The 27,076-nt window shown below is 32.8% G+C and overlaps 1 protein-coding gene across 1 annotated transcript in view; it reads right to left on the bottom strand.

Annotated features, from left to right (window-relative positions):
• The window catches only part of COG5 (component of oligomeric golgi complex 5), a 354,058-nt gene that overhangs the window by 106,495 nt on the left and 220,487 nt on the right, over positions 1 to 27,076 (bottom strand). The gene's annotated exons all lie outside the window — the stretch shown is intronic.

The following is a 27,076-nucleotide window of genomic DNA, read 5'->3' as shown; positions in this document are numbered from 1 at the left end:
TATGAGAAAATATAGGGGTGTGTGTGTGTGTGCTTGTATGAGTATGTACTGAAAAATGACTTCTTTGATAAATACTGACAGGTTTTGAATAGTGTAAACAATACCTGTGAAATGGCATTTAAATTGTACTATGTTAAATAAAATTATAATAATGTTATTATGAGTTATAATATAAAAATTCCATAATTGATTCTAGTCCAGTATGCACGTAGTCCATATGCAATAAAAACTGAAATAATATGAATGCTCATGGAATTTATTATTGAGGTTAATCAGGACCTAACTGCAAAAATTAAATATCTCTTGATTTGTTTCTGTACATCTATCTATTCTTAATACTAGCAACTTTTTAAAGTCTCTTTGCTTTGGTTTTGCTGAAGTGAATATTGTAAATAAAGAGGTCTCTGAAAACTACAGTTATCAAAACATACACTTTTAAATTTTTATTGGAATTCAAAGTTATATAGGGTTTGTTTGGGCTTTCTAATTTAGACTTAAATGTAGGTTCTGAATTTAAAAAAAAAAAAAAAAAGATGCTTTATGGAGTTTTAGAAGCTGCCTTTAGAGCTAAAAGTACTTTAGTGCAGAAATAGCAAATTGAAAGGTGAGAAAAGATTACTATAGACAGATATGCCAATAACTTAATAAAAAGATTCAACTGGGAATTGACAGAAAGGACTGTTAACCTATAGAAGAGACATAATTCAAACAGCACAACTATGAGGGGCTCCAGAATAGACCTCCTGAACGGGAAGTGAGCAGTTCCGTGTCTGACCCCGCCTACTTGGAATTGCCACGTTGGCTAAGGCTTATGTGGCTAAGCCGAGGGCGGTGGGAGGGCACAGGAGGAGCATAGCTCCACCTTCAGGGAGGATCTAGGAGGGGCCATGGAAGAGAAGCCTAGAGAGATAAAAAGGAAGAAGCACGGACTTGCAGACGGAACAGACTTTTCTTTTCCCCTACATTTGCTTAAATAAACAGTTGCAGTAAAATTCCGGCTCCCTGTCTAGTCATTTCCCTTTTAAGGGATCCGGGGACCCCCGAAGCTGAGTCTGAGGTGGGCGGGCTTAGATTGTGGAGGAAGGAGACCTGCTTTTGCCGTTTGTACCCCGATTTGGCCCCTAACACACAACAGCATAAGGTCATTTATCAAATGCGAAGAATGATATTACTATCTTAAGCCCTGAAGACATTATTTTAACACAGCGCAATAGTAAGGTTTAAATAGAACTAAATCTTCAAGAAAAGATATGTGCATCATATTCTCTTTAGGAAGCCAGGGATATATACAATAAACTTTGGAAATATTCTCATTCAAAATTGTTAAAATAAGTTTTAGAAATCAAAGGAAGTGACAACTATTTAGAAAACATTGCAATCCAGAATGATTGTAATGGATTAAATAATATTAAATTTATATATATGTATAACTTCAATTGGCCATTTTCTCTCCATTCTCTCAGCCTATAATAGCTCACATTTAATAGAAATTTCAAAATTACACAGCATTTATGCACTCATAATTAAGTATATACATACACACATATACATACATATTACAATTTGCATTTTCTGATGAGGAAACTAAAAATCGAAGAGTAAATTACTTGTCTAAGTCACACTATCAGATTCAGATTGTGAACTTAGATTTTTTGATACTTCCTTTCTCAATCTAGAACTTTTTCTATCTATCTTTTTAAATGTTATATTTGCATTACTACAATAGTCTCTTAAATAATAGTCCTCCTGTTTCCAGCCATGAATGACTTAGGGGATTTATAAATGAGACGTAATTTTCCTTTTTTTAAAAAATCATCTAATTATCTGCTGAGGCAGAAAGATTAAATAACTCAATTGAGGTTCAAAAGGAGTTACTGTTACTTCTATATCTTCCCAGAAGTGAAGTATATGTACTGTTAACAACTGCAATCTAAAGACAAGGTGGGAGAAAAGAAGATAGCAAGATCTCTCTACTGAGCTCTAAGTGTCAGCTCACTGCCACTTCTGTCTCTTCTGTATTTGTTCTTTCCTAATTTTAGGTGAATAAGTACCCCATAGTGGGAAAACTGAGAAGAGGGGCCTTTGTGATTTCTGAAAGATTTAAGATCTAGGCATGGTGGCAGCGGTATTCATTGAAAAAGCTGTTTTTGGTTAAAGTAGCAACAGCAATCCTGCTAGTATGGAAGAGTCCTCTGCTGCAGGTTTTGCACTGGCAAAATAGGGCAACTGAAGCTAGATTATCTGATCAGCATAGTGCCAAAGTGAAGCCAAATATGAAATTGCTAATTAGCATTTTTTTAAAATTGTTTTATATCTTGATATGGTTTTACTACAAAATTTCCATTTGAGTGTACTACGAGTATTAGCTAAGGTGCTGAAATGCATTTAAATCATCAAATTATTAATCATTAATGCCTACTGTAGTTCTTTCTAAGTTTAGCATTTCTTTCTTTGTAGAACTAATTTACCTGTCCTTTGACTGATTCACAATATGGATTGAATTTCTCTTTTCCTACTTTTTCCACGTTGGGGGAAGAAGCTCTAGACACAAGTCATGAGTAACTTTTGCATGGGGTGCCTGAGTGGGGAATTTTAATAAACTGATGAATGTAAGAAAGAAGAGTTCCCTTTTAATGGAGCAGATTCCCTAAGCAATAAACCTAGTAGAAAACTTCAACGACTGAGTACATGATAGGAAAAGCTGAATACTCTTACTTCTCTGTGAACTCAACCAAGTAGTCTTAAACATTGCTAGACCTAAAGCATCATGTTTATTATCTTACTCCTCTGCTTTATGGCTCTTTACATCTTACTAAATCAGTTTGACATTCAAGGCCCTCTATCATCTGACTATTTGACTTTATCCTTTCTCATTCCATCTTCTCCACTTCCTTCCCTGTAGTGCCTTCTTACACATACACACATACTATGACCTCTCTTTTACCTTTGTATAATGTTCTGTTCCTATTTTTGGATTTTCTCTTTATGTTTACCACTTCTCTAAATGTGACTCTCTTTTAAGATCCAGCTCAAGTCCTGTATATTGAACAAAAAGTTCAACTATTCTTTCCTGGAATGACACTACTGTTCTTTTGAGTTCCTCAAATGATAGCAACTGCATTGCCATAATATTTGGCACTTAACTGTTTTCAAAATATTTCATGTATAAGTTAGATAAAATTACATGGAAAATTTTTTGAGAGAAAGCACAATGACATTTTAAAAATATTTTTTACAGGGTCTAGTAGAATGTTGATCATCCAGGGAGTATGGTGAAATGAACAGTGTATTTGGATTTAGGATATCCAAGTTAAAACCCAGAATTTATCCTTATTAACTCAGAAATTGATAATGCAATTCAGAGATATCATATGGGGCAGTAGCAAAAGCACTGTACTTGGAGTAAAAAAAATCTTAAAACCGCAATCTCTCTTTTTTTAAAATTTTATTTATTTTCTTTTTTATTATAGCTTTTTATTTACAAGATATATGAATAAGTAATTTTTCAGCATTGACAGTTGCAAATCCTTTTGTTCCAACTTTTTCCCTTCTTGCCCTGACCTCTTCCCCCAGATAGCAGGTTGAACAATACATGTTAAATATGTTAAAGTATAAGTTAAATACTATATATATATATATATATACCTGTCCAAACAGTTATTTTGCTGTACAAAAAGAGTCAAATTTTGAAATAGTGTATCATTAACCTGTGAAGGAAATCAAAAATGTAGGCAGACAAAAATAGAGGGATTGGGAATTCTATGTAGTGGTTCATAGTCATCTCCCAGAGTTCTTTCACTGGGTGTAACTGGGTCAATTCATTACTGCTCTATTGGAACTGATTTGATTCATCTCATTGTTGAAGAGGGCCACGTCCATCAGAATTGATCATCATATAGTATTGTTGTTGAAGTATATAATGATCTTCTGGTCTTGCTCATTTCACTCAGCATCAGTTCATGTAAGTCTCTCCAGGCCTTTCTGAAATCATCCTGCTGGTCATTTCTTACAGAACAATAATATTCTATAACATTCATATGCCCAACCATTCTCCAATTGATGGGCATCCATTCATTTTCCAGTTTCTAGCCACTAGAAACAGGGCTGCTACAAACATTTTGGCACATACAGGTCCCTTTCCCTTCTTTAGTATTTCTTTGGGATATAAGCCCAGTAGTAGCACTGCTGGATCAAAGGGTATGCACAGTTTGATAGCTTTTTGAGCATAGTTCCAAATTGCTCTCCAGAATGGCTGGATGCATTCACAATTCCACCAACAATATATCAGTGTCCCCGTTTTCCCACATCCTCTCCAACATTCCGCATTATTTTCCCCTGTCATTCTAGCCAATCTGACATGTGTGTAGTGGTATTTCAGAGTTGTCTTAATTTGCATTTCTCTGATTAATAATCACTTGGAGCATCTTTTCATATGGCTAGAAATAGTTTCAATTTCTTCATCTGAGAATTGTCTGTTCATATCCTTTGACCATTTATGAAATTGGAGAATGGCTTGATTTCTTATAGAGTCAATTCTCTCTATATTTTGGAAATGAGGCTTTTATCAGAACCTTTGACTATAAAAATGTTTTCCCAGTTTATTGCTTCCCTTCTAATCTTGTCTGCTTTAGTTTAGTTTGTACAAAAACTTTTCAATTTGATATAATCAAAATTTTCTATTTTGTAATCAATAATGATCTCTAGTCCTTCTTTGGTCATAAATTCTTTCCTCTCCCACAGGTCTGAGAGGTAAACTATCCTATGCTCTTCCAATTTATTTATAATCTCATTCTTTATGCCTAGATCATGAACCCATTTTGACTTTATCTTGGTCTATGGTGTTAAGTGTGGGTCAATGTCTAGTTTCTGCCATACTAATTTCTAATTTTCCCAGCAATTTTTATCAAACAGTGAGTTCTTATCCCAAAAGCTTGGTCTTTGGGTTTGTCAAACACTAGATTATTAAAGTTATTGGCTGTTTTATCCTTTGTACCTAACCTATTCCATTGATCAACTAGTCTATTTCTTAGCCAATACCAAATGGTTTTGGTAACCACTGCTTTATATTATCATTTTAGATCTGATACAGCTAGGCCATCTTCATTTGATTTTTTTTTTCATTAATTTCTTTGAAATTCTTGACCTTTTAAAACTTCAATCTCTTCACCTGTAAATTGAAGAACCGCTAGTTGGGTTCTCCCTCAGCTCTAAGACCATGAACCTAGGAATTATAATGTCCTAAAAAATAATAATAATAATAAGCCACACTTAACAAATGTTGGTCTAAGAGACTTTATCAACCAGAAAGTTGCAGGAATGCTTCGTAGCAATATCAATTAACTTTAAGTTTAATCAAGTACATACTGTGTGGTAGAGGAAAGGAAAGGGCAGCAAAAGTATTGTGAATTTTATAATTTGGTCCACCTATCAAGGATTCCTAATTCTGCTGGTAGCCTCACACACTAATGAACATTTAAAACAGGGACACTGACAACATTTGGAGATTGTACTCCCTTCATTCTCTTCCCCTTCTAGACCAGTGCTTTCTATTCCTAATTATCAATTCTAATAATTTAAAAAAGATTAATTGAAATTATCTATCAGATTCTCCCAATGCTCTATAAAACTTGACATCTACAAATAGTACTCCCCTGTAGAAACATTTCCCTAGAGGTTTCTACAAACTTCTTTTTTTCTTAAAAAAAAAAAAAAAAAGCCTTTTATTTTCTAAATTCAACATTCACCCTTGCAAAAGTTTGTGTTCCAAATTTTTCTTCTTCCCTTTTCCACATCCCCTTCCCTAAACAGTAGGTAATCCAATATATGTTAAACACATGGAATTCTTTCCATATCTATCATGCTACACAAGAAAAGTCAGATCAAAAAAGAAAACAAAATGAGGAAAAAAAAAAAAAAAGCAAGCAAAAAATAAAAAAGGTGAAAATACTATATTGTGATTCACATTCAGTCCTCAAGGTCCTCTTGCTGGATGCAGATGGCTCTTTCCATTACAAAGTCTACTGGAATTGTATGAATCATATCATTGTTAAAAAGAACCAAGTCCATCACAGCTGATCATCATATAATCTTGCTGTTGCATAATGTTCTCTTGGTTCTACTCATTTCACTTAGCATCAATTTATGTAAGTTTTTCCAAGCTTTTCTAAAATCATCCTGCTGATCATTTCTTATAGAACAACATTCATATACCATAATTTATTCAGCCATTCTCCAAGTGAAGGGCATTAACTCAGTTTCCAGTTTCTTAGTACTACAAAGAAAGCTGCCACAAACATTTTTGCACATGTAGGTCCTTTTCCCTTTTTTATGATCTCTTTGGGACACAGAATCCAGTAGAGACTTTTTGTGAACTCTTTAAGAACAGAGTCAGCATTCCTTTCTTTGTTTCCCCAGCACTTATAATAAGTGGCACAGAGTAAATAGTTATTATGTCTCTCTACTTATGTTCCTTTTTACCTTTTTTCTCTCAATTTCATCTGTTTTTTTTTTAAATTAATATTGTGTTCTTTTTGTGTTTCTACAATCTTTCAAAGTAAAATGGCTGTGAAGGTATTAATCAATCAGCAGCTCTCAACCGGTAAGCTTCATATTTAAAGCAGATGTGAAGATTACTATAAAAAGAACAGTTTCACTCTGTCAATTATATGATAAATTAATTACCTTTCATTTCACTCTTTCCAAACTGATGAAAAGGCTGACACTATGTATTGGTGTTTCAATTAAACCCAATACCTAACTAAATTAGTTCATTCCATTGCCTTTTTATATCACTACCACAATTAAAAAAAAATCAACAATAAAGTTTCTACTTTTAATAATTGCTTACAACTCAGAACTAGAGCTAGAGAGACCAAGGGAAATGATATATTTGCTCCAAATGTAATCAGTGGAATTAATTTAATAATATATTAATATAATAAGTTAATAATAATAATACCATAATAATTTATAATTAACAAATTCACTACAAGGAATATTATCTCTCAGAATTTATGGAAATGGAGTATATATAATCATGCCACCAGAGTGAGTGAATACAGGATTATCTCTTATGTAATAATAACTCAGATTTGTTTTGTTTTTTAAGATTTTCACTATGTTATAAACTATTTGAAAAAATAGGGATTGAAGGAGTCCTACCAAATTCCTTTTATGACACAGACATGGTACTGATACCTAAACTACGTAGGTTGAAAACAAAGAAAGAAAATTATAGACCAGTCTCCCTAATGAATATTGATGTAAAAATCTTAAATAAAATATTAGCAAAAAGATTACAGAAAATCATCCCCAGGATAATACACTATGACCAAGTAGGATTTATACCAGGAATGCAGGGCTGGTTCAATATTAGGAAAACTATTAGCATAATTGACTACCTCAATAACCAAATTAACAAAAACCATATGATCATCTCAATAGATGCAGAAAAAGCATTTGATAAAATCCAACATCCATTCCTATTAAAAACACTTGAGAATATAGGAATAAATGGACTTTTCCTTAAAATAGTCAGGAGCATCTATTTAAAACCATCAGTAAGCATCATATGTAATGAATATAAACTGGAACCATTCCCAGGAAGATCAGGAGTGCCCATTATCAATTACTATTCAATATTGTATTAGAAATGCTAGCTTCAGCAATAAGTGTTAAGGAAGAGATTAAAGGAATTAGAGCAGGTAATGAGGAAACCAAATTATCACTCTTTGCAGATGATATGATGGTATACTTAGAGAACCCCAGAGATTCCACTAAAAAGCTGTTAGAAATAAGCAACTTTAACAAAGTTGCAAGATACAAAATAAATCCACATAAATCCTCAGCATTTTTATACATCACCAACAAAATCCAACAGCAAGAGATACAAAGAGAAATTCCATTTAAAATAACTGTTGATAGTATAAAATATTTGGGAATGTATCTGCCAAAGGAAAGCCAGGAACTATATAAGCAAAACTACAAAACACTTTCCGCACAAAGTCAGATCTAAACAATTGGAAAAATATTAAGTGCTCTTGGATAGGCCAAGTGAATATAATAAAGATATTATTATTATAAGATATTAAGTAGTATCTAATACTACCTAAACTAATCCATTTATTTAGTGCTATACCAATCAGACTTCCAAGAAACTATTTTAATGACCTAGAAAAAATAACAAAATTCAGATGGAAGAACAAAAGGTTAAGAATTTCAAGGGAACTAATGAAAAAAAAAATCAAATGAAGACGGCCTAACTGTACTTGATCTAAAACTACATTACAAAGCAGCAGTCACCAAAACTATCTGGGATTGGCTAAGAAATAGACTAGTTGATCAGTGGAATAAGTTGGGTTCACAGGACAAAATAGTCAATAACTATAGCAATCTAGTGTTTGACAAACTCAAAGATCCCAACTTTTGCGACAAGAATACAGTATTTGACAAAAACTTCTGGGAAAACTGGAAATTAGCATGGCAGAAATTAGGCACGGACCCACACTTAACACCATACAACAAGATAATATCAAAATGGGTTCATGATTTAGGCATAAAGAACAAAATTATAAACAAATTAAAAGAACATAGGATAGTTTATCTCTCAGACTTGTGGAGAAGGAAGGAATTTGTGACCAAAGAAGAACTAGAGATCATTATTGATCACAAAATAGAAAATTTTGATTATATCAAATTAAAAAGTTTTTGTATAAACATAAGTAAAAGATTAGAAAGGAAGCAATAAACTAGGAAAACAGTTTTACAGTCAAAGGTTCTGATAAAAGCTTAATTTCCAAAACAGATTGAGAATTGACTCTAATTTATAAGAAATCAAGCCATTCTCCAATTAATAAATAGTCAAAGGATATAAACAGACAATTCTCAGATGAAGAAATGGAAACTATTTGTAGTATTATGAAAAGGTGTTCCAAATCATTATTGATCAGAGAAATGCAAATTAAGACAACTCTGAGATACCACTACACACCTGTCAGATTGGCTAAGATGACAGGAAAAGATAATGCGGAATGTTGGAGGGGGTGTGGGAAAACTGGGACACTGATACATTGTTGGTGGAATTGTGAACACATCCAGCCATTCTGGAGAGCAATTTGGAACTATGCTCAAAAAGTTATCAAATTTTGCATACCCTTTGATCCAGCAGTGTTTCTACTGGGCTTAGGCCCCAAAGAGATACTAAAGAAAGGAAAGGGACCTGTATGTGCCAAAATGTTTGTGGCAGCCCTGTTTGTAGTGGCTAGAAGCTGGAAAATGAAAGGATGTCCATCAACTGGAGAATGGTTGAGTAAATTGTGGTATATGAATGTTATGGAATATTATTGTTCTGTAAGGAATGACCACCAGGATGAATACAGAGAGGACTGGCGAGACTTACATGAACTGATGCTGAGTGAAATGAGCAGAACCAGGAGATCATTATATACCTCAACAACGATACTGTTTGAGGATGTATTCTGATGGAAGTGGACCTCTTCGATAAAGAGAGCCTTAATTGATCAAAGATGGACAGAAGCAGCTACACCCAGAGAAAGAACACTGGGAAATGAATATAAACTGCTTGCATTTTTGTTTTTCTTCCCGGGTTATTTATACCTTCTGAAGCCAATTCTCCCTGTGCAACAAGAAAACTGTTCGGTTCTGCACACATATATTGTATCTAGGATATACTGCAACCCATTCAACATGTAAAGGACTCTTGCCATCTGGGGGAAGGGGTGGAGGGAGGGAGGGGAAAAATCGGAACAGAAGTGAATGCAAGGGATAATGCTGTAAAAAATTACCCTGGCATGCGTTCTATCAATAAAAAGTTATTAAAAAATAAAAAAATAAAAATAAAAAAGGAAAGAGACCTGTATGTGCAAAAATGTTTGTGGCAGCCCTTTTTGTAGTGGCCAGAAACTGGAAAATGAATGGATGCCCATCAATTGGAGAATGGCTGGGTAAAATTGTGGTATATGAATGTTATGGAATATTATTGTTCTGTAAGAAATGACCAGCAGGATGAATACAGAGAAGCTTGGAGAAACTTACATGAACTGATGCTAAGTGAAATGAGCAGAACCAGGAGATCATTATACACTTCAATAGCAATACGATATGAGGATATATTCTAATGAAGTGGATATCTTCGACAATGAGAAGAGCCAATTTAGTTCCAATTGATCAATGATGGACAGAACCAGCTGCACCCAGAGAAGGAACACTGGGAAATGAATGTGGACTACTTGCATTTTTGTTTTTCTTCCCAGGTTATTTTTACCTTTCTGAATCCGATTTTTCTTGTGCAACAAGCTATGTACACATATTTTGTATTTGATATACTTTAGCATGTTTAACATGTATGAGATTGCCTGCCATCTAAGGGAGGAGGTGGAAAGAGGAAAGGGAAAAGCTGGAACAGAAGTGATTTCAAGGGACAATGTTGAGAAATTACCCATAATATGTTCTGTCACTAAAAAACTATAATAAAAAATGTGTATTAAAAAAAAAAAGATTTGCACAATGTTTCATGTACATTTTCTCATCTGATTGTCACAATAATACAGGTAATATTATTATCTATATTTCACATGGTGAGAAAAGCTCAGAAGGTCTTGAAGAGTCTTGTACAATGTAACATAACAAGTAAGTGTCTGAATCAGAATTTGAATTCAGATCTTCCTAACTGTAGTTTAGCACTTTATCCACTAATCCACACTGCCTTGGGGATAAAGTCTAGCAAATATTGAGTCTCAGTGATCAGTACACTGTATCACAGAAATACAGAATTTTATGGCTTGGAGAACTTCCAAGATTTTCTGGTCTAAAATCTTTATTTACAGATAAGTAAACTGAGGCTTAGAAAGAATGATGTACCCACAGTCAAAGTTAGTGACAGAGTTAGATAACTTAACATATATGCTGAAATCATGAAAACTATTTAAGAAGCTTAAGCATTATTTTAAAATAATTTGTGATACTATGATATAAAATTTCTCTAATGAAAAGTAGAAAACAGGATCAAATTAGTATATTCATTGCCTACCATTCTATCAAAGATTTAAAAAAAGTATTCAGAGACAAAGGAAAAAAAAACAAAACAGAAGGCAATACAGTGGGAAGAAATGAGTGGTGAATTATAGATATTGATATCTACTGAGAAGTTAGAGGAACAGTTAAAGTGCTGGACTGGGAGTTGGAAAAACCTGAATTCAGATCTTGTCTCAAATACTCCCTAGCTGTGTGATACTGATTAAATCACTTAATATTCTTATACCTATATTTTTCATCTGTAAAGTAGGAATAATAACAGCACCTATCGCGTGGATATTATTGTGAAAATTAAATGAGATAATACTTAAAGTGTTTTGCAAAAATTGAAGTGCTACATTAATAATAAATTATTATTAAGTGAAGTTCATTTTTAAATGATTAAGAAACTAAATTCAAACGTAATTGTTTTGATTATTGTTTTAAAAAAAAAATTAGGCCATGATAAATTAGGTATCAAAGGCTTCCTTAAATGATCAAGATTTTCTCTTAATAATAAATTATTATTATTAAGTGAAGTTCATTTTAAAATGATTAAGAAACTAAATTCAAATGTAATTGTTTTGATTATTGTTTAAAAAAAGTTTTAGGCCATGACAAATTAGGTATCAAAGGCTTCCTTAAATGATCAAGATTTTCTTTTTCTGCATTTCTAAACTCAGTATATAGATTTATAGAAAGAATGTTAAAATTAGCATGATTTATTTTATCTAAAGGTATATATACTCCTTATTGGCCACTGGACAAAGATGTCACATTTACAATTATAGAATGTAATACTCTCTCTAAAACGTAATGTTCTCTGGGAGCAGGTTTCTTGGGGGGCTTCTGGGAGGCAGCCTTCGTTTCAGTTCAGTAATCACCGCAAGTGCAGCCAGGGATTAAAGTCCGAATCCTTTTTTGTCTCTTTCCAAGTCTTGTCTCCTTTCCTGCGGCCTGGTTAGCTTTCTTGTAGTCCAGATCCTTTATTATCTCCTTCCTGGGGCTAGGCAGCTTTCTGGAGAGCCTTTCAGTCTGGCCTTGGTTCTGATTGTCTCTGACTCTAAAGATTTGTACTTCAGCCTCCAGCCAGCATAAAGGTGGAAGAGGGAATGAATCTGCCTCAGCCTCTAAGAGCTTCTAGTGAGCTTGTCTTTTCTGGCCCAGAGATCTTCTAGCTTTTATGCCCCTCTTGAGTACAAACCAATCATTATATCACTAGGAAACCATTATTTGTTATAGGATTAAATCAATGCTAAACTAGTTTTAATCATTGTCTCCTCAATTCCACTTAGTGCCTTATTTCAAGTTCTGGTCCATGATATCTCCTTGTAGGATTAAGTCAATCACACTGAACAATGCTAAATTAGATAACTACAGTCTTTATCAATTCCACTGACTTAGTACCTTGTAAGAATCCTTTGTTTCAAGTTCAGAGTTCTGGCCCATAACAATAGAAGTCTAAAATTTGTGATTCTTAGTAGCCTATATAAGCTTTTTTGCTAGTCTGATATCATTACTGTTGACTATTTGATATTTTTCTTTGTTTAATTGCTTGCAACAGTCAAATATTTCATAATCAAATGACTAATCTAGTGGAGGAAAGTTTTCCATACAAATGTAGGGCTAGTTTTTGAAAGTAGACTAAAGAAAATAAATTTAGACTAACAGTTTGTGGTGAGACCATATTAAAAAATTTTTTTTCTAGCACAGTATAACACTGTGTTGCTTTAGCATAGCTTTTAAGAATCTACGATCATTTCCATGCTATGAGGAGGTTTTTGAGTAGGAATTTAGATGGAAGTTATAGCTAAATGGAAGAATAGTTCAGAGCTAGTTCCTTTGAAGAGAAAGGTGTAGCTATATTGAACAATATCTCACTGGTTCTCCTTAGAAGATTAAATAAAAAAGCTGAAAGTTTTACCGTGTGCCAAAGGCAAAAAGAAATATCATTTTATGTAACTACATTCAGCTATTACCTTCTGTAATGATCATGCATATTTACAAAAAAAATTATGAAATCCTAGTTTATGTGACATCTATTGCAAAATGCAGAAAAATTCTGCAATGAGCTCAAAAAGGCCCTCCAAATTAAATCAACATATAATTTGATACTTCATGATTTCAGTGAAAAGAGTAGACAAAGACAATATTGAAAAATAGGTTGGAAAATATGGAATATGGTTCAGGAATAAGGAATAAAGACAAGGGTAGGTAGACTACACGGAAACTATACTTCTATTCATTATGAACATTTTCTTTAAAAATTACTATATCTCTTTGAAAATTATTCCTTTAAAATTTCATGACTTTCTATAAGGAATCTTAAACTTAAAAATTAAAAAATAACCTAGCCGTATAATAATAAGTGAAAGTTTACTTGAAATGCAAGTACCATGCCTAAGAAATATCAAACACATACAAAATGGCTAGTGTTGCAAATCCTAACCTATAAATATATTTTTAATTTGTTTATTTTTATTTTGACCTTAACAAACACTAATTAAAATGGGCATTTCTAGAAATATAGAATAGAAAAAGGACTGAATATAATGTACAGTTTGCTTCTTTTAAAAAATTATGCAATAATCAGCAGAATGATTTCAGAAAAGCTTGGAGAGATTTACATGAACTGATGCAAAGTGAAGTGAATAGAACCAAGGAAACATGGTACATAGCAACAAGAAGATCATGTGATTATTGATTCAGATGGATGTTGATCTTTTCAACAACTGGTGATTCAGGCCAACTTCAATGGTCTTATGATGGAGAGAGCCATCTGCACCCACCCAGACAGAGGACTGTAGGGATTGAGTGGGGATCACAACATAGTATTGTCATTTTTTTGTTGTTGTTGTTTGCTTGCATTTTGTTTTCTTTCTCATTTTTCACTTTTTGATCTGATTTTTCTTGTGCAGCATGATAAATGTGAAAATATATATAAAATAACTGCACGTTTAACATATATTGGATTACTTGCCATCTGGAGGAAGGGGAGGGAGAAAAAAATTAGAACACAAGGTTTTGCAAGACTGTTGGAAACTACGCATATGTTTTGGGAAAAAAAAGAAAGGAAAAAATATACATAATAAATTGAAGTTATTTCATTTGACTGTGATTCTGGCAGGACTTTATTCTGTTCTTTCTTGTGCATTTTTTCAAAAGTTTCCTCAATGGTCCTGGGACAGGGCTACTATCTATCATGATTCCTCCTTCCTTCCTCTGAGACCACACAAGAATTAGGAATTATTCTGAATATTTGACTGGCTCAGGAGGCTAAGGTTCCAGCTATGTCACCCTTCAATGTTGGGAGATTTGTTAAAGTTGTGACAAGAGAGGAGGGGAGCTTGATCAACTCACATTAAGTGCTGCAGTATCTTCGCTGAATATCCTTTCTATCTTATAGCTAAGTATTATAGCCAACAGTTTTATAAACTGTTGAGTGAAATATAAGTACTTTATTTTGTCCCAAGACAAGCTGAACAAAGAACACTGGCCTAACTCAGGCTCTCTTTTCTTAATTTTTCTTTATCTCTTTCCCCTTATTCTACTCTCCTCTATTCTAGAAGGGAAAAAAAAAAAAGAAAGAAGTCCTTGTAACAAACATGCATAGTTGAGCAACACAAATTCCCATAATGACTGTATCTAAAATGAATGTCTTATTCTTCATCTTTAATCCTTAATTTCTTTGACAAAAGATGGATAGCACACTGTGTCATCAGTCCCCTGAAATTGGAATTGTTCACTGCACTGGTCAGAGCTGTCAAGTCTTTCAAATCCTGTTGCTGTTGTACAAATTGTTTTACTGATTTAGCTCACTTGATTCTGTAACAGTTTTACATATCTCTTATACCACTGCTATCTCTCCCTGAGTAGTCTCACTGCCTCAGATCTCCCTTTTTCAGTACATTCTATACACAGTTGCCAAAATTACTTCACTAAAGTACAAAACTGATTTTTGGCAACTAAGGTGCCATAGTGGACAAAGTTGCCAACCTGGAAATTAGCAGACTCAAATCTGGCCTCATACACTTAATAGCTGTGTGTGTGATCCTGGACTAGTCATTAACTGTTTGACTCAGTTTTGTCTATAAAAGAAAATGGAGAAGGAAATGGTAAACCACTCCATGATTTTTGCCAACAAAACTCCAAAATGGGTCATGGAGAGTCAGACATACTGAAAAACAAGTGAACAATAAAAGGTTTGTCACTCTTGTATTCAATTACTGCTTACAAGATCAAATAAGCTCCAAAATATGGCCTTCCACAATACACAATTATATCATATTATTGTTATATGTTTTATATATATGTATATATATAATGCAATTATATCATATTTCACTTGCTTGATGGTTGTGCTAATCTGGCTTTCTTGCTCTTCCCAAAGAACACTCCATCTCTCAATCCTTGGCTATCCTCTATCCTTAATTCTGTTTCTCACAATCCATTGTTTCCATCAAAATCCAAGTGCTTGGGTATTCTATTCTACTGTGGCACTTCTCAGGTGCCACGAAGATTTCCTGATCCCCTCAGAATTCATCTAGTGTTCACTTTGTATATATTTATAAACACATTAGAATATGTCACTTAAGAGGAAAGACTTCTTCATTTTTGTCTTTGTATTCTTCAGGGTCTAGCATAGTGGGCCCTTAATAAGTGTTTGTTGATTGAAAGATAAATGGCAGAGCTCGGTGATTCCCTACTATGACTGGGTAGAAAACACAAACTCCTACTTTAAGTTTTTTATTATTTGGCTTCAGCCCACCTTTTTAGGCTCATTTCCCATATTTCTCTTCACACATTGTAACTTTGCACAAGTTTGTCCTTCCAACACCTTGAAAGCTCAACTCAGGTGCCACTTACTATGGGAAACTTTCCAGATTCATCCTTGGGTTTTAGTATTCTCTCCTTAAATTATCTATCACTTATGTTAAATAACACAATACTAGGTCACTGAAGAAAGGGACAGGTTTTTCTTTTCTGTGCTTGTATATCAGTAATTGAGAGAGTGCTATACACACATAAAATATTTATAAAAATTTGATGAATGGATAAGAAAAACATAATTGGCTTATAATTAGATATCAACCATGTTTGAAAAATATAATAGCATTTATACAAATTTTTCTGAGCTTAATACAAACCTTTATCAGAGGATCCTAGCTGGAGCCCATAAACTATATTTCAATTTATACCTATGACCTCACAATAATGAAAGAAAAGTTTTCATAAATATGAATTTAAGTACATGTAATTATTTTCTTTTAAACTCTGAGGTTTGGTATTACTTATTTATTTCAGTTTAATTTTAGTTTTAATAGAACAGAATGATTATAAATATTTTGCATATAGATCGATTCATCTTACTGTTTTTCTACATTTTCTTAGAAGTCAGTATGCCAGACAGAATATTTTTTTAAAAAGAAAATTCATTTCCAACCTTGGATCTTTGAAAAACATCAATCAGGTGTGCACTGCAATATTAGTACTACTACAATCTCCTCTGATTTTAAGCCATCTTCTACTAATGGTGATATAATCTCACTTTCTTTTGATGTTGCTTTTTCCACTTCTTATTGGCTCATAGGAAATAAAAGAACCTCCTATAGATTTCTTCAAGCTGAAGAATTTGTTTTTTTCCCTATACAATAAGTGGATCCCCAAAAATATACCCTTTTCTCACCCTTCTTCAAAAATGATATTTCAATTCATTATATACCATTCATATTAATATACATCAAAAACTTCATGGAAGTCTATTAAATTTTTCAAAAGACATGTCCATAAAATTTCTGGTAGTAGAGAGTAGTAGATTTCAAAACAATAAAATTATCTTTCTAAAAGATCTTTGCTATAGCCTCCAATTCTCCATTGATACTGCTAAAGGAGATGAAAGCATTAGCTTTTAAGATGCTGTTTCTGATATATCCTCCCTTCTCAGTACACACTCTTAGGAATTAGATCTTGAAACACATACTACAGAAATATGCCCCTGAACTAATACACTGCTGTGTTCCTAGAGACCCATCTATGTTCAATTCAGTTTTTGGTCATATATATAGGTTGAGGAAGATTATTTCTTTAACTGAAAGTGAGGATAACCTTTTTCCCATTTAAGGGTCTCAAAAGGAGTTCACTTTGAACATAGACTATGTTCTATAAAATTCATAGGGAATATAAACCTTTTGGAGTCACTATGTTATGGGCCAGAACTTTGAACTTGAAACAAAGGATTCTTACAAGGTACTAAGTCAGTGGAATTGACAGAGACAATAGTTATCTAATTTAGCATGGTTCAGTATGATTGATTTAATCCTACAAGGAGATGTTATGGGCCAGAACTTGAAACAAAGCACTAAGTGAAATTGAGGAGACAATGGTTAAATCTAGTTTAGCATTGATTTAATCTTACAACAAATAATGGTTTCCTAGCGATATAATGATTGGTGTATACTCAGTGTGGGGCATATAAGCTAGAAGCTCTCAAGGCCAAAAGGACAAGCGCACTAGAAGCTCTCAGAGAGGTGAAGAAAATTCATTCCATCTTCCATCTTTATGGCAGCTGGAGGCTTAAGCACAAATCCTTGGAATTCGGTGAGATTCAGAATCCAGAGAAGGCAGGCAGGAGCTCAAGCTCTCAGAACCAAGGCCCGACTGAAAGGCTCTCTGGAAAGCTGCCCAGCCCCGGGAGACAAGATTTGGAAAGAGACAATAAAGGATTTGGACTTTAATACCTGGCTGCACTTGTGGTAATTACTGAATTGAAAGGAAGGCTGCCTCCAGAGACCCCAAGAAAACCCCAGCAAGAGAATATTACATCTTAGAGAGATTATTACAACTTTTGAGTTTAATTTCTGGATTACCCCTATTTTAGTCCAGTTTCTAATTGTAGAGCTGGGAGAAGTGGATAGTGGGTAAACAGAAAATGGAGGTTGGAGAAGGGAAGGAAGTAATCCTGCACTGCAGAGAATATTTAAAGGAAAGAAGTAGGAAGGTAAAAGTGAGTATACTTATAATTAGCTCTCAAACTATTAGAACAAAGCAGATGAGATTGCCTGGACTTTTGCCTTTTGTGACTTCTCTTCCCACTTAAAATTACTTCTAAAGGACATCATAACTTGATTTCTTCCATAAGACCAAAGTGAAGACATCTTATGGATATGGATCCATCAATGGGAGGTGAGCAGTCTTGTACCTAGATAAATTCCCTATCTTTTCATGCACATCATAAACATTAGAACATAAAATCATCTGTAGAAAGAGGCAAAACATGTACTATAATCAAATAGGATATAAATTATTCAAGATAAATTGATGGAGAACATTTAGCATAAATGATATCTGGGTTAATAAGAAATGATCACACTTTAAAGCATCTGACTCTGGGGAAATTAAAATATATCCTCACCAAAGGACTGGGGAGATTAATTTTCTCATAAGTTTACCAAATCAGAAGAGTAGGAGAAAAACTGTCTTCCATGCCAACTTTCATGTATCCTACTGTCATGAGATAGTATTATATATGAATGAAGACTTGGCTAACTGGTAATCACTTTCATTTGGGAACATGGAAGGTAACACAAATACTTAAGCACTTGGCAAGAGAACAATCCGATGCAAAGATTATAAATCAAGTAGATTGATTTAAATAAGATACTCTGTGTAAAACTGAGAACCTAACCAATTCAATAACAGCCTAATTTAATATCAAAATTATTAAAAACAAAATTAAAATGGTGATTGATTCAGTTTTTGAAAATTGATAACTTCTCAACTTCCTCAGTACTCTCTCCTTTCTGATTGGCAGTCTAGAGGGTAGACCACTAAAATCCTTCCTTCTTTAAAAAAAAAAAAATCTTTTAGAGAGGACTGGAATTTGAACTATGTAGGTAACTCCAGTTTACATAAGTGCTTCATTCTGCCTGTTCCAAGTACTCGCTCTCTTCTCTCTCTGTGTGTGTCTCTGTCTGTCTGTCTCTGTCTCTCTCTCACACACACACACATACATACACACCTCTTTATCTTCTTGTTGCATGTTGTCTTCCCTCATTAGATCATAAGCTCCTTTTGGATAAGTACCGTCTTTTCCATGTTTGTATCTCTAGCACATAGTAGGCACTTAATAAATGTTTATTGAATTGAATTAAAATACTAAATAAGTGATATGTATTATGCTATGTTACTTGAGGGTTCTAGAGGTATCTATTTAGAATTCCTATTGGATTTCTATGAGGAACAGAATTTTTATGGAATTTATTCAGAACAACAAAAAGCTGTTCTGGGACATTTGGATTCTCTAATTAAACATATCAAGGGATCTTTTAAGAGCTGGAAAGGCAGTTTGAATGTGGTCATTCAAATTTCTAATCAAGTTGCTGAGTGAAATGAGCAGAACCAGGAGATCATTATAAACTTCAACAATACTGAATGAGGCTATATTCTGAGGGAAGTGGATATCTTTGACAAAGAAAAGATCTAACAATTTCAATTGATCAAGGATGGACAGAAGCAGCTACACCCAAAGAAAGAACACTGGGAAATGAATGTAAACTGTTTGCATTTTTGTTTTTCTTCCCAGGTTATTTTAACCTTCTGAATCCAATTCTTCTTGTGCAACAAGAGAACATGTATAAGACTGCCTGCCATTTAGAGAAGGGATGGAGGGAGGGAAGGGAAAAGTTGGAATAGAAGTGAGTGCAAGGGATAATGTAAAAAATTACCCATGCACATGTTCTGTCAATAAAAAGTTATAATAAAAAAAATTTCTAATCAAGTTAAAATGCTACAGAAAACTTAGCATGTAATTATATGCAAAGCATTTAAAAGCTCTTAATGTTGGATATCCTAAGTAATCCTTTCTCAAGTAATGTATTTAATAGTATTATGAAATCATCTGACATGTCCACTGGGATAAAAAGAACATATTATTTTTTTCAAACTTTTTCAATATTATAATAATAATATTTTCATTAGTACTATAGTTGCTCTAAATACTGAATACATCCCAAATTTAATTTAATCCAGCCTACTCATAAGATTATAAGATCATGTTTGATGATAAAAATTTCTAGCTTGAAAATTGTAAGTACTATATCTATACTCTCCCATGCAATATTAACCAGTTTAATTCCATAGATGAAATAAGCTGTTTTCTGATATACACAGGTCCTAAACAATCAATAATCTTCCGGGATTCCTGACAAGCAAAATTTTTATGTTAACTGAAATACAGTATTAATAGTTGAAGACTCAAAAACTGGTGCTAAATTGCATCAGGATTCAACATCTTACTGTTAGACAATGAATTAAAATTCTTATTAACTTTTGTTTTTAAGTCATGGATGGGAAAATATAAAACTATAAGAAAAAGTATGTAACATTGTTTAAAAGTATTTAACTTTACTAATTATTTGATATGAATCAATCATATCAATCAGATATGTGATCTCATTCAATTATAGTATATCTTAAAAATACTGGATTATAAAAATACTGGAAATACTGGAAGAATATTAAATTATTTTTATTAGAACACTGGCAGAATTAAATACTTCCATTAAAGAATAGTTTGTGCTAAGAAATCACACGAACGGCATCCATGTAGACTTGAAGGGTCATTCCAAAGAATATTCAGATTTTATAACAATTCCTCACATTCAACCCTAAGTGGGATATGGATCTCTTTGTATTTGATGTAAGAGAAGAGTGAGTCACAACTAAGACTCTTTTCCATGTCATCTTCATGTTGTATAGGAAGCCTTACAAAAGGAGCTAAAAACCTTACTCATTAACCCCAAAGCATATTGGCCCAGGATAGTCTCAAAAAAGAGCATAAAATTCCTAGAAGAAGGAGCAGCTGGAGCAGCAGATGACAACTTTAACAGATGGCAGCAGCTGCTAGAAAAAGCAATGAATTATGGCCCCAGAAGTAGAATGAAACAACAATAAGAATAGGAGCTTGTGCTTGTCAAGGAGGCAACAGGATTGTTGTTAAAGGGCAACTGGGCATGCCGTAGAGACACAAAGATGTGATCAATGTACAATTACAGCAAAAATCCTTCATTCCCTCAGAACAGGATTTTATTTAAAAAATTATTCTCTTCTCTACCTACTAGTATGGGGAGTGATAGCAGATTGTGTCTTTTCATATATGACACAAGAAAGAACTGAAAATACATCTACTGCTATATTTTTCTCTATGTTTGCTTTCCTGTCACATTTGAATGTTTTGATATCTAATTTATGATTTCTGCTTTGGTTTTTTGGTAAAGAATGAATTGGATGGAGAGTTCTGCCATGTTTGCATAAATATGATAAATAAAATGCCCAAGCTTGGGATAACTGGGATAACAACTTGTTCCATTATTAAGTAGGAGCACAGAGATATAATTTTCTTAGGTTTCTCATATCTCATATCTATTGTTATTGTATTTCCTCATACCTAATCCAACTATTTAAACTGGGATACTCTGCCTATAATTTAAAGACCATTGATTATGTTAAAAAAAAATTAAGAGATTGACATTATTGTGATATTTGTCCTGAAAGAAGGCTCTGGGTACTAAAAGATAAAGTATGCTTTATCACCTATCATCATAATTCCTGACAAATACCAATAAAGATGTAAGAATTTTAATCTAGGAATTGGTATTACTTGAAAGACAAATGATTTTTCTCTAATTCAAGAGAAAAAATTAATTTTCACTATTTCTATAGCAACATAACTGCTCAATGATAGATTATTAAGAAAATCTATCACTGAACAGGAAGTGAGACAAAAATTGGTGAACACATAAATATTTAATATTTTAGGGTATATTCATTAGATCAAATGTGACACATTCAAGTATTAATTAATTGCATTAATAATACAGATGAATTACACGTCAATGAAGGCATGAAATTTCAAAGAAATTACTTTGATTTTAATTTATCTCAAGGCATATATTTACATATTTACTAAAAAGAGCCTCATCAATTGATATCTATGCAAAACAATTTTGGGCCATCACAACAGTAGGGTTAAAAGTTAAAAATATGCTTATAAAAGCAATTTAAAAAGCAAAAGTCACACGTAAGTGTTTTCATATTTTAAAAATATGCATTTTTTTGTCAAATAATTTACAGTTCAATGTTATCAGCAAACTCACTAACACAGATGCTCTTTCTGTAGTACATACTATAACCTACAAAAGCTTTCTCATCCTGTGTAACTCATCTAAATACTCCCATATATCTTCAATGGAATATCCACTGAATTGTAGCTTTCCTTTAGATCTTTTAACATTCTGTTAGTACTAATGTAGAATTAGGCTAGTACATAAGTTATTCCTCACTACTTCTACATGAGTAGAATTTTTTTCCACATATATTTCCACTCATATATCTTTAGAAAATGATCTTTTATGTTTCCTTGCAAGTTGTCATTGATAATACCGTAGTAGGATTTTACTCAAATATTTCATTAATGTCCTTTTCACCGTGAAGTAACCCTTTGGCAGTATGATTATTATTGCACTGAATAAATTAATTAATTTAAGTAGTATTGTAATTTTTTAGACTGGCTAATTTTACTTATGAGCAATTGATACTTTTTCAATTATTCAGGTCTGTTTTTATTTGTGCAAAGTGTTTTGTAGTTGTATTTAAATAATTCCTTTCTCCATGCTGCATTCACAAGCATTTTATAAAGTTTGTATTTATGTTTTATATTGTAGTTTATTCTATCTCTTCTTTGTAGGTTATGGTGATGATTTATTTAGTTTAATTTTATAACCTGATAATTATTTCAATGAATTTTTAACTGACTTTCTCAGGTCTTCCAATTTAATAAAAACGGCATCTGGAAAAAGTGCCTTATTCCCATTATTTTCTTTTATGATCTTTTTGCTGTAGCTAGCATTTCTATCAATAAATTAAGTAACATTGGTGAACTAGAAAATTTATAATTTGTTCCTCATTTTACTAGTAAGTTATAATGCTGCTCTAGGTTTTAGAGAGATGCCAAATACCCTATTAAGGATAAGTTCCTTTACTCCTATTCTTCTAGTATTAAACAGAAATGTTTCTTGTATATTATCAAAATATTTTCTATATATATTGATATGATTTTTGTTGTTCTTGTTTATGGTCTGTTATGTTTTCCTAACAACGAACCACTCTCAAAGCCTTGTTATTTCAAAACCCTGTGGGAAATCTGAAATTTTTGTTCTTCAGATATTGTAGGTGTTCCATGACATTAATAAACAGCATTAGAAAAATTGTTATCAAAAGAATACTAATGCTTTAAAATAATTATTTTAAAAATAAAATGTTTTGAAAGTTATTATTCATGCTGATAATTTACTACCTGAATATCTAGCCCAAGTCTCCTTTCTGAGTTCAGTCCTGAATTACCAACTGTCTACTGGGCTTTTCAAATTGGATGAGCCAGACATTTTAAACTTAATCTGTACAAAATAGAACTCACTACCTCACCTTTCCAAGCCACCTCTTAAACATAACTTCCTTATTTCTACCAAGGGCACCATCATGTTTATAAGAGCTCAACATCATCTTCAACTCCTCATTTCCCCTTGCCCCACATATTTAATCTGTCACCAAATCATTTTTATCTCTTTTGTAACATTCATTTTCTTTTACCCCCATAGCCACCAACTTAATGCAGGGCCTTATCATTTCTTGTTTAGAGAACAGCAATAACATTCTTTTTTGTTCTTTTGGGGTTTGGTTTTTTTGTGTGTGTGTGTGAGACAAGTACTGACCCAAGGTCATACAGTCAGAAAGTGTCAAGTTTTCTGAGACCATATTTGAACTCAGCTTCTCCTGACTCCAAGGCTGGTTCTCTATCCACTGTGTTACCTCATTACTCCCCTTCCTTTCCTTAGAACTAAATTTTTGGATTGATGAGCTTGATGCAGATGAAGTATTTGTAAACTGTATTTTTCTAGTTCTTGTGTGTTTTCTTTTGCAACATGGATAATATGTTTTGCATGACTTCACATATACAGTTGATATCACACTGTTTGCCTTCTCAAGAGATGGGAGCAAGGGAATTTGCAACTCAAAATTTTTTAAATGAATGCTAAATTTTTTTTACATATATTTGGGAAATATTTAATGAAAGAAATAAAAATAAATTGAAAAATACATTTTCATTAATAATTTATTTTTGCATCACCACAGTTTCCCCCAATATTATTTTCCCTTTCCCTCTGAAAGAACTATTCCATATAAAAACTTTTTTTTTTAAACAAAAAAAAGAAAAACTGCAATGTACAACACTAAGGATTTCTTTCCTCTGCAACTGGCTGGGAATATTTCCTCAAATCTTTTCTTTTCAACCATGCTTGTTCTTTAAAATTTTCCAACAATTACTTCTTTTGATCTTTTTGTGGTTGTTCCTTCTATTTATACTCTTGCAACTTTTTGTACTTTGTTTTCTTGGATCTACTTCATTCTTTATTGGTTCAAGTTTCTCTGTATTCATCACATTCATAGTTTCTTATATTCACGATAATATTCCATAGATCCATAGTACCATGATTTGTTTGGACATTCTACAACTGATGGGTATTAAATTTGTTTCCAATTCTTTACTATCAATAAAAGTGCTACTACAAAAATTTTGGTACGTAGACTTTCTTCATATGTGGCATGCCTGGTAATGGAAACACAGGGACAAAGAGTGTTCACATGTATTTCCAAATTTCCAAATTGTTTTCCAAAATGTAGCAAACACAATTTCACCAATAATGCATCCAAAAGTTTTCCAAAATTGACTGTTGTCATCTTTGCCAATTTGCAGGATAGAAGTAAAATTGCACTACTCTTTTGATTTGCATTTCTCTTATCATTAGTGACTTTACACATATTTTCATGTGCTTCTTAATTCTTGGCAACTCTTTTAAAAACTGCTTCTTCATATCTTTTGAACCTTTCCTACTGGAGAACAGATTTGGGTAATCTCTCTCTCTCTCTCTCTGTATGCCAGTCTCTCTCTTTATATAACACACATACATACAGCATGTGCATGCATATGTATAGCTTTTTAACAGTTTTTAATGGTGTAATTATCATAACACTATCAGAGAAATTTGATACAAAGATATTTTCTCAGTTCTACTTTTCCCTTTTTATTCCAGGTATATTAATTCTATTTATGTAGAAACTTGTCAGTTTCACATAATCAAAATTATCTATTTTATCCTTGTAACTACATCTACTCTTTGGTTAAGAGTGCATTTCCTATGCACATATGTGAAAGGTATAAAATCTGATTTTATATTTTTTGAAAAATAAAATATTTATTTCTTAAATTCATATATCCACTTAGAATGTATTACAGAATATGCTATACAGTGTTGGTCAGATCCTAAATTATGCTAGGTTGCTTTCCAGTTTTCCTAGTACTTAAAAAAAATCAAATAAGGCACCTTTCCCAAGTAATTTAGAAGTTCTGCTTTATCAAACATTGAATTATTGGATCCCAATGTTTTTGGTTCTCCTTTTTATAATCTATTCCATAGATTTACATTTCTTTTTTCATACTAATACAAAATGGCTTAATGACTGATACATATATGTATTAGAGTTCAAGCTGGAGTATTATTTCCTCTTTATCCTTATTTCTTTTTTTTTTTTTTTTAACATTTCTCTTAATAGTTCACGTTTTGTTTTACCAAATGAAAATCTCTTTGATATTTTGACTGGTATGATATTAAGAAGATAAATTAGCAAGTGTTATTTCTATTTTTATTATACTAGAATGGACCAGCCATAAGCAATTAATTTTGGTCCAATTATTTCAGTCCTTTACTTTCTTTAAGGAGTACTTTATAAGTGAATTTTTTCAAGATTAGTTGCCAGATACTTCATGCATTCTGTAGTTATTTGTAATGGAATTTCCCTTTCTATTACTGTCTCTTAAATTCTGTCATTATTCTATCGAAATGCAGTTGATTTTTGAGGGTTTATTTTACAGCCTACAACTTTGACAAAAAGTATTTTAATTTCAATTAATATCTTTGCTAATTTTTCTTTTCTTTTTTTTTCCCCTGAGGCAATTGGGATTAAGTGACATGCCCATGGTCACACAGCTAGGAAATGTTAAGTGTCTGAGACCAGATTTGAACTCAGGTCCTCCTGACTTCAGGGCTGGTGCTCTATCCGCTGTGTCACCTAGCTGTCCCCTGCTAATTTTTCAAGTATACCATCATATCACTAGAAAAATAGGAAAGTTTGATTTATTCTTTTTACTATTTTTGTCTTTAATTCCTCTTGTCTTATTGCTGTTGCTAATATTTTCAGAAACATAAAAAAACAGTAGAGAGAGTAGGGAACCTTGTGCTACTGCTGTATTTACTAGGAAAGATTCTACAATGTAGTGTCATTGCACACAACGTTTGTTTTAGGTTTTTGGACACTTTTTGTAATATTACAATAATTTTAGTAAGTATTTTAAAAGCATAAATTGGTCAGCTAGAATACTAGGCGTGCAGTCAAGAAGTTCTTGTTGCTATTGGGTCATGTCTGACTCATTATGCCCCATGAGAAGTTCTTGACAAAGATACTGGAACACTTTGCCATTTCCTTTTCCTGTTTACCTTACAGATTAGGAACTGAGGCAAAAAGGGTTAAGTTACTTGTTCAGGGTCTGTAAGTTGTCTAGTTAAGTGTCTGAGGCTAAATTTCAACTCAGGTCTTCCTGACTCCAGGCCCAGCACTCTTATCTATTGTGCCTTACATGTTCTACAATAACAACCAAAAAATGGTTTTAGTCTATAACTCTTCTGCGTATTATCCTTCTTATTAAGTATTAGAATTATATTTGTCTTATAAAAGGATTCTAGTAGGTGTTTCTCAATTTCTGATTAAATTTATGTAGTGTGAGTACTACTTGTTCTTTAAAAGTTTGATAGAATCCATCATGACCAGTTGTTTTTGGTTGTTTTTTTTTTTTTTTCCTTTTCTTTTGTAGTTCCTTTAAAGCTAGTTATATATCCTTTTCTGATACTGGCCTTTTTAAGATCTCTATTTGGTC

Source organism: Antechinus flavipes, chromosome 5 (genome assembly GCF_016432865.1).
Source record: "Antechinus flavipes isolate AdamAnt ecotype Samford, QLD, Australia chromosome 5, AdamAnt_v2, whole genome shotgun sequence".
Classification (NCBI taxonomy): domain Eukaryota; kingdom Metazoa; phylum Chordata; class Mammalia; order Dasyuromorphia; family Dasyuridae; genus Antechinus; species Antechinus flavipes.
This window is presented reverse-complemented; position numbering and strand designations above follow the sequence as displayed.